Source organism: Oncorhynchus gorbuscha, unplaced genomic scaffold (genome assembly GCF_021184085.1).
Source record: "Oncorhynchus gorbuscha isolate QuinsamMale2020 ecotype Even-year unplaced genomic scaffold, OgorEven_v1.0 Un_scaffold_14547, whole genome shotgun sequence".
Taxonomy (NCBI): domain Eukaryota; kingdom Metazoa; phylum Chordata; class Actinopteri; order Salmoniformes; family Salmonidae; genus Oncorhynchus; species Oncorhynchus gorbuscha.
Genome location: NW_025756505.1, coordinates 1 through 6,469, shown reverse-complemented (window position 1 = coordinate 6,469; position 6,469 = coordinate 1). Strand labels below are relative to the sequence as shown.

At 49.3% G+C, this 6,469-nt stretch overlaps 1 pseudogene; it reads right to left on the bottom strand.

Annotated features, from left to right (window-relative positions):
• Window positions 1–2,526: 2,526 nt before the first annotated feature.
• On the bottom strand, window positions 2,527–5,707 carry LOC124030727 (annotated as a pseudogene).
• Window positions 5,708–6,469: the final 762 nt, after the last annotated feature.

Genomic DNA, 6,469 nt, shown 5'->3' with positions numbered 1-6,469 from the left:
ATAATTAGGATGGTACAGCACAGTGGTCCTGTTCCAGAGGACAGTTGGTCCTGTTCCAGAGGACAGTTGGTCCTGTTCCAGAGGACTGAGAGGACAGTTGGTCCTGTTCCAGAGGACAGTTGGTCCTGTTCCAGAGGACAGTTGGTCCTGTTCCAGAGGACAGTTGGTCCTGTTCCAGAGGACAGTTGGTCCTGTTCCAGAGGACAGTTGGTCCTGTTCCAGAGGACAGTTGGTCCTGTTCCAGAGGACAGTTGGTCCTGTTCCAGAGGACAGTTGGTCCTGTTCCAGAGGACTGAGAGGACAGTTGGTCCTGAGAGGACAGTTGATGCTGTTCCAGAGGACTGAGAGGACAGTTGGTCCTGTTCCAGAGGACAGTTGGTCCTGTTCCAGAGGACTGAGAGGACAGTTGGTCCTGTTCCAGAGGACTGAGAGGACAGTTGGTGCTGTTCCAGAGGACAGTTGGTCCTGTTCCAGAGGACAGTTGGTCCTGTTCCAGAGGACTGAGAGGACAGTTGGTCCTGTTCCAGAGGACAGTTGGTCCTGTTCCAGAGGACTGAGAGGACAGTTGGTGCTGTTCCAGAGGACAGTTGGTCCTGTTCCAGAGGACAGTTGGTCCTGTTTCAGAGGACAGTTGGTCCTGTTCCAGAGGACTGAGAGGACAGTTGGTGCTGTTCCAGAGGACAGTTGGTGCTGTTTCAGAGGACAGTTGGTGCTGTTTCAGAGGACAGTTGGTGCTGTTCCAGAGGACAGTGAGGACTGTCAACACACTTGAATGAATATAATATACTGGTTAGATGGGGTTTAGCTATATAATATACTGGTTAGATGGGGTTTAGCTATATAATATACTGGTTAGATGGGGTTTAGCTATATAATATACTGGTTAGATGGAGTTTAGCTATATAATATACTGGTTAGATGTGGTTTAGCTATATAATATACTGGTTAGATGGAGTTTAGCTATATAATATACTGGTTAGATGGGGTTTAGCTATATAATATACTGGGTTAGATGGAGTTTTAACTATATAATATACTGGTTAGATGGGGTTTAGCTATATAATATACTGGTTAGATGGGGTTTAGCTATATAATATACTGGTTAGATGGAGTTTAGCTATATAATATACTGGTTAGATGGGATTAGCTATATAATATACTGGTTAGATGGGGTTTAGCTATATAATATACTGGTTAGATGGGGTTTAGCTATATAATATACTGGTTAGATGGGGTTTAGCTATATAATATAATGGTTAGATGGGGTTTAGCTATATAATATACTGGTTAGATGGGATTTAGCTATATAATATAATGGTTAGATGGGGTTTAGCTATATAATATACTGGTTAGATGGGGTTTAGCTATATAATATAATGGTTAGATGGGGTTTAGCTATATGATATACTGGTTAGATGGGGTTTAGCTATATAATATACTGGTTAGATGTGGTTTAGCTATATAATATACTCTACTTGTAAGTTAATACCCGTCTATTAAATATACTTTCATGGTGTAATTAATACAAACCCCACACACTGCTTCCTTGGTGACGTTGTGGTTTCATTCCATGCTATTATAGAGAGAGAGGCAGCCGTGGAGACATTGTGTGTTATCGCCATCAGACCTCAACTAAATGAGTGACCCTGATTCCATGATATTATAGAGAGAGAGAGAGACAGAGAGAGAGAGAGAGAGAGAGGGGGGGAGAGTGAGAGAGAGACAGAGAGAGACAGAGAGAGAGAGAGGGGGAGTGAGAGAGAGAGAGAGAGAGAGAGAGAGAGAGAGAGAGAGAGAGAGAGAGAGAGGGAGAGTAGAGAGAGAAAGGGGAGGAGAGAGAGAGAGAGAGAGGGGGAGAGAGAGAGAGAGAGGGAGAGAGAGAGAGAGAGAGAGAGAGAGAGAGAGAGAGAGAGAGAGAGAGAGAGAGGGACAGAGAGAGAGAGAGAGAGAGAGGGGGAGAGGAGAGAGAGAGAGAGGGGGGGGTGAGAGAGAGAGAGAGAGAGAGAGAGAGAGAGAGAGAGCTGTGGAGACATTGTGTTATCTATCACCATCATACTTCAACTAAATGAGTGAACCTGTAGTCAGCATTTCATTGTACTGTGTACCATGTGTATATCCTGTACATATGACAAATAAACTGGGTTTGAGTGACATATTGGTGTCTAACAACATCACATGACCAGGTGGATCACATGACCAGGTGGATCACATGACCAGGTGGATCACATGACCAGGTGGATCACATGACCAGGTGGATCACATGACCAGGTGGATCACATGACCAGGTGGATCACATGACCAGGTGGATCACATGACCAGGTGGATCACATGACCAGGTGGATCACATGACCAGGTGGATCACATGACCAGGTGGATCACATGACCAGGTGGATCACATGACCAGGTGGATCACATGGCCAGGTGGATCACATGATCGGCACAGTGATTTTTAAACAACGTTGGTCATCAAAACACAAATCCATTGGCACCAACTTTCATTCTTCACATGGCTCCAGATTAAACAGATTAGAAGACAAGCATCTTTATTTCCTGATTGAACACCAATCACTGATCTGGTACAGACAAGTAACAGGCTACATTCCAATAAGGGAGTCACACAGAAGGAGAGAATTCTCCACGTGACTGCCAGCCATTTTGGCTCCATGGGCTGTGTCTGACATGGCACCTGGTCAAAAGTAGTGCAGCGAATAGGGAATAGGCAGCCATTTTGGCTCCATGGGCTGTGTCTGACATGGCACCTGGTCAAAAGTAGTGCAGCGAATAGGGAACAGGCAGCCATTTTGGATGCAATCCATGTTCCAAACTGCAGTCAGCTGTTAAAATGTATTTGAGGGCACCACGGCGACTCCCTCACACCCTGCCCGGGTTGTGGAACTTTCCGCTGTGCTTCCCGTGGTTGTGGAGGTCAAAGGGGCTGAGGACCCTCCTGACCCCCAGCATGTTGCCCCTGGCGATCCTCTGGAAGGTCCAGGGGTTCTGGTTGTTCTGCTCCATGTCCTGCTGCTCCTGCTGCATGGCAGCCAGGCTCTCTCTGGACACTACCTGGTGGAGAGAGGGGTCAGAGGTTACACTAGGTCAGGTACAGTGTTCCTGCTCCATCGCCGCCAGGTTCTCTCTGCTTACTACCTGGTGGAGGGGGGTCAGAGGTTAGAGGTCAGGTATAGGATTAGAATCAGAGGAAATTATAGACGTCTTTAGAATCAGATTCATAGTCCTCCCTATAAAGGTGGCACGGTAGAATGTAATGATGTCTCTGATGCTACCACAGTAGAATGTAATGAGGTCTGATGCTACCACGGTAGAATGTAATGAGGTCTCTGATGCTACCACAGCAGAATGTAATGAGGTCTCTGATGCTACCACGGTAGAATGTAATGATGTCTCTGATGCTACCACAGCAGAATGTAATGATGTCTCGGATGCTACCACAGTAGAATGCAATGAGGTCTCTGATTCTACCACAGTAGAATGTAATGATGTCTCTGATGCTACCACAGTAGAATGTAATGAGGTCTCTGATGCTACCACAGTAGAATGTAATGATGTCTCTGATTCTACCACAGTATAATTCAATGTCCCAAGCCTAATAGGGAACTAGTTTTTCCCCCAACATATCCTTGCATTTAGAGGAGCAGATGCTACTGTGATTGGCCAGCACCACCCCTAGATGTGGCCCTTTAGAGGAGCAGACGCTACTGTGATTGGCCAGCACCACCCCTAGATGTGGCCCTTTAGAGGAGCAGACGCTACTGTGATTGGCCAGCACCACCCCTAGATCTCCTTTAGAGGAGCAGATGCTACTGTGATTGGCCAGCACCACCCCTAGATCTCCTTTAGAGGAGCAGATGCTACTGTGATTGGCCAGCACCACCCCTAGATGTGGCCCTTTTATTACACCTTTAAGTACCCCCAGCGGGGAGCTGACCTTGGCAGGGAAGGGCAGTTTCTTGGCCACTTCCTTGAGGATAGGCTCCACCTCGCCCAGCTCCAGCCGTCCCCCGACCTCCACAATCATCCGTCCGTACTTCACCGGTGTGACGTAGTGGTCGATGTTCCCCCCCACCCATCCTCTGGCCCAGGCCCTTCCTGGTGATAGAAGGCTTGTAGGGCGTTAATATCAGCGGGAAGGTGGTGCGGGTCCATCCTCCTGTTGATGGTCAGACGCATCATCTCCATGTGACCAAAGGTGGAGGTAGCCCCCGCCCAGCGCCTGAGAGGAGGATGATTGGATTAGAAAGTGGTAGGTAGCCCCGCCCAGCGCCTGAGGAGAGGAGGATGATTGGATTAGAGTGGAGGTAGCCCCCGCCCAGCGCCTGAGAAGGGAGAGATGATGGATTAGAAGTGAGTAGCCCCGCCCAGCGCCTGAGAGCGGATGATTGAATAAGTGAGTAGCCCCACCCCGCGCCTGAGAGAAGGAAGATGATTGGATAAGAAGTGGAGGTAGCCCGTAGCCTGAGAAGGAGGATGATTGGATAAGAAGAAGGTAGCCCCGTCCCGCGCCTGAGGAGAGGAGGATGATTGGATAAGAAGAAGGTAGCCCCGCCCAGTGCCTGAGGAGAGGTGGATGATTGGATTAGAAGAAGGTAGCCCCGCCCAGCGCCTGAGGAGAGGAGGATGATTGGATAAGAAGAAGGTAGCCCTACCCAGCGCCTGAGGAGAGGAGGATGATTGGATAAGAAGTGGAGGTAGCCCCGCCCAGCGCCTGAGGAGAGGAGGATGATTGGATAAGAAGAAGGTAGCCCCGTCCCGCGCCTGAGGAGAGGAGGATGATTGGATAAGAAGAAGGTAGCCCCGCCCAGTGCCTGAGGAGAGGTGGATGATTGGATTAGAAGAAGGTAGCCCCGCCCAGCGCCTGAGGAGAGGAGGATGATTGGATAAGAAGAAGGTAGCCCTACCCAGCGCCTGAGGAGAGGAGGATGATTGGATTAGAAGAAGGTAGCCCCACCCCGCGCCTGAGGAGAGGCGGATGATTGGATAAGAAGAAGGTAGCCCCACCCAGCGCCTGAGGAGAGGAGGATGATTGGATAAGGAAGGTAGCCCCACCCAGCGCCTGAGGAGAGGAGGATGATTGGATAAGAAGAAGGTAGCCCTACCCAGCGCCTGAGGAGAGGTGGATGATTGGATAAGAAGAAGGTAGCCCACCCAGTGCCTGAGGAGAGGAGGATGATTGGATAAGAAGAAGGTAGCCCCACCCAGCGCCTGAGGAGAGGAGGATGATTGGAGGAAGTTTGAAACAGTGAAGAAATAAATGAACTTTTATCACAGAACAGTTCTGGAACATTGACCTTTAGGGGGAAGTTTTGATCAATATAACGACATCCACAGACCCTGATGGGAGATTATTATAACACATAACCCTCGTAGGCATGTAGACGGAGTTCTCTGTGTATTCAACACACACACACACTCACCACGATGCCGTACTGTCCCTTGGTGAAGGTGTTGGCTGTCTGGGCTGGTCCCTGGATGTCTCTTAGCTTCTTCATCTCCTTCCTCGCCTTCTTAAAGTTGGGCACCTTGTTCAGAAACTTCAGCTTGGGTCTTTCAGGTAGCACAACCTCTACAGGGGTCACAGAGAGGGGGTCACAGAGAGAGGAGTCACAGAGAGAGGAGTCACAGAGAGGGGAGTCACAGAGAGGGGAGTGACAGAGAGGGGAGTCACAGAGAGGGGAGTCACAGAGAGGGGAGTCACAGAGAGGGGAGTCACAGAGAGGGGAGTCACAGAGAGGGGAGTCACAGAGAGAGGAGTCACAGAGAGAGGAGTCACAGAGAGAGGAGTCACAGAGAGAGGGGTCACAGAGAGAGGGGGTCACAGAGAGAGGAGTCACAGAGAGAGGAGTCACAGAGAGGAGTCACAGAGAGGAGTCACAGAGAGAGGAGTCACAGAGAGAGGAGTCACAGAGAGAGGAGTCACAGAGAGAGGAGTCACAGAGAGAGGAGTCACAGAGAGAGGAGTCACAGAGAGAGGAGTCACAGAGAGAGGAGTCACAGAGAGAGGAGTCACAGAGAGAGGAGTCACAGAGAGGAGTCACAGAGAGGAGTCACAGAGAGGAGTCACAGAGAGAGGAGTCACAGAGAGAGGAGTCACAGAGAGAGGAGTCACAGAGAGAGGGTCACAGAGAGAGGAGTCACAGAGAGAGGAGTCACAGAGAGAGGAGTCACAGAGAGAGGAGTCACAGAGAGAGGAGTCACAGAGAGGGTCACGGTAACCAGTGTATGGAGTCTGGGTGATCTTGACCTGTAGCCAAAGTGTTTGTGTGGTCAGAAACCTTGACGGATATGATGCAATGTTGTTGTGATGCAAACTGAATGCTTGACCACCATGACCAAACTTATCGCCATTCTAGATAAGAGGGTCAACACAATGCTTCATCCATTCTAGATAAGAGGGTCAACACAATGCTTCATCCATTCTAGATAAGAGGGTCAACACAATGCTTCATCCATT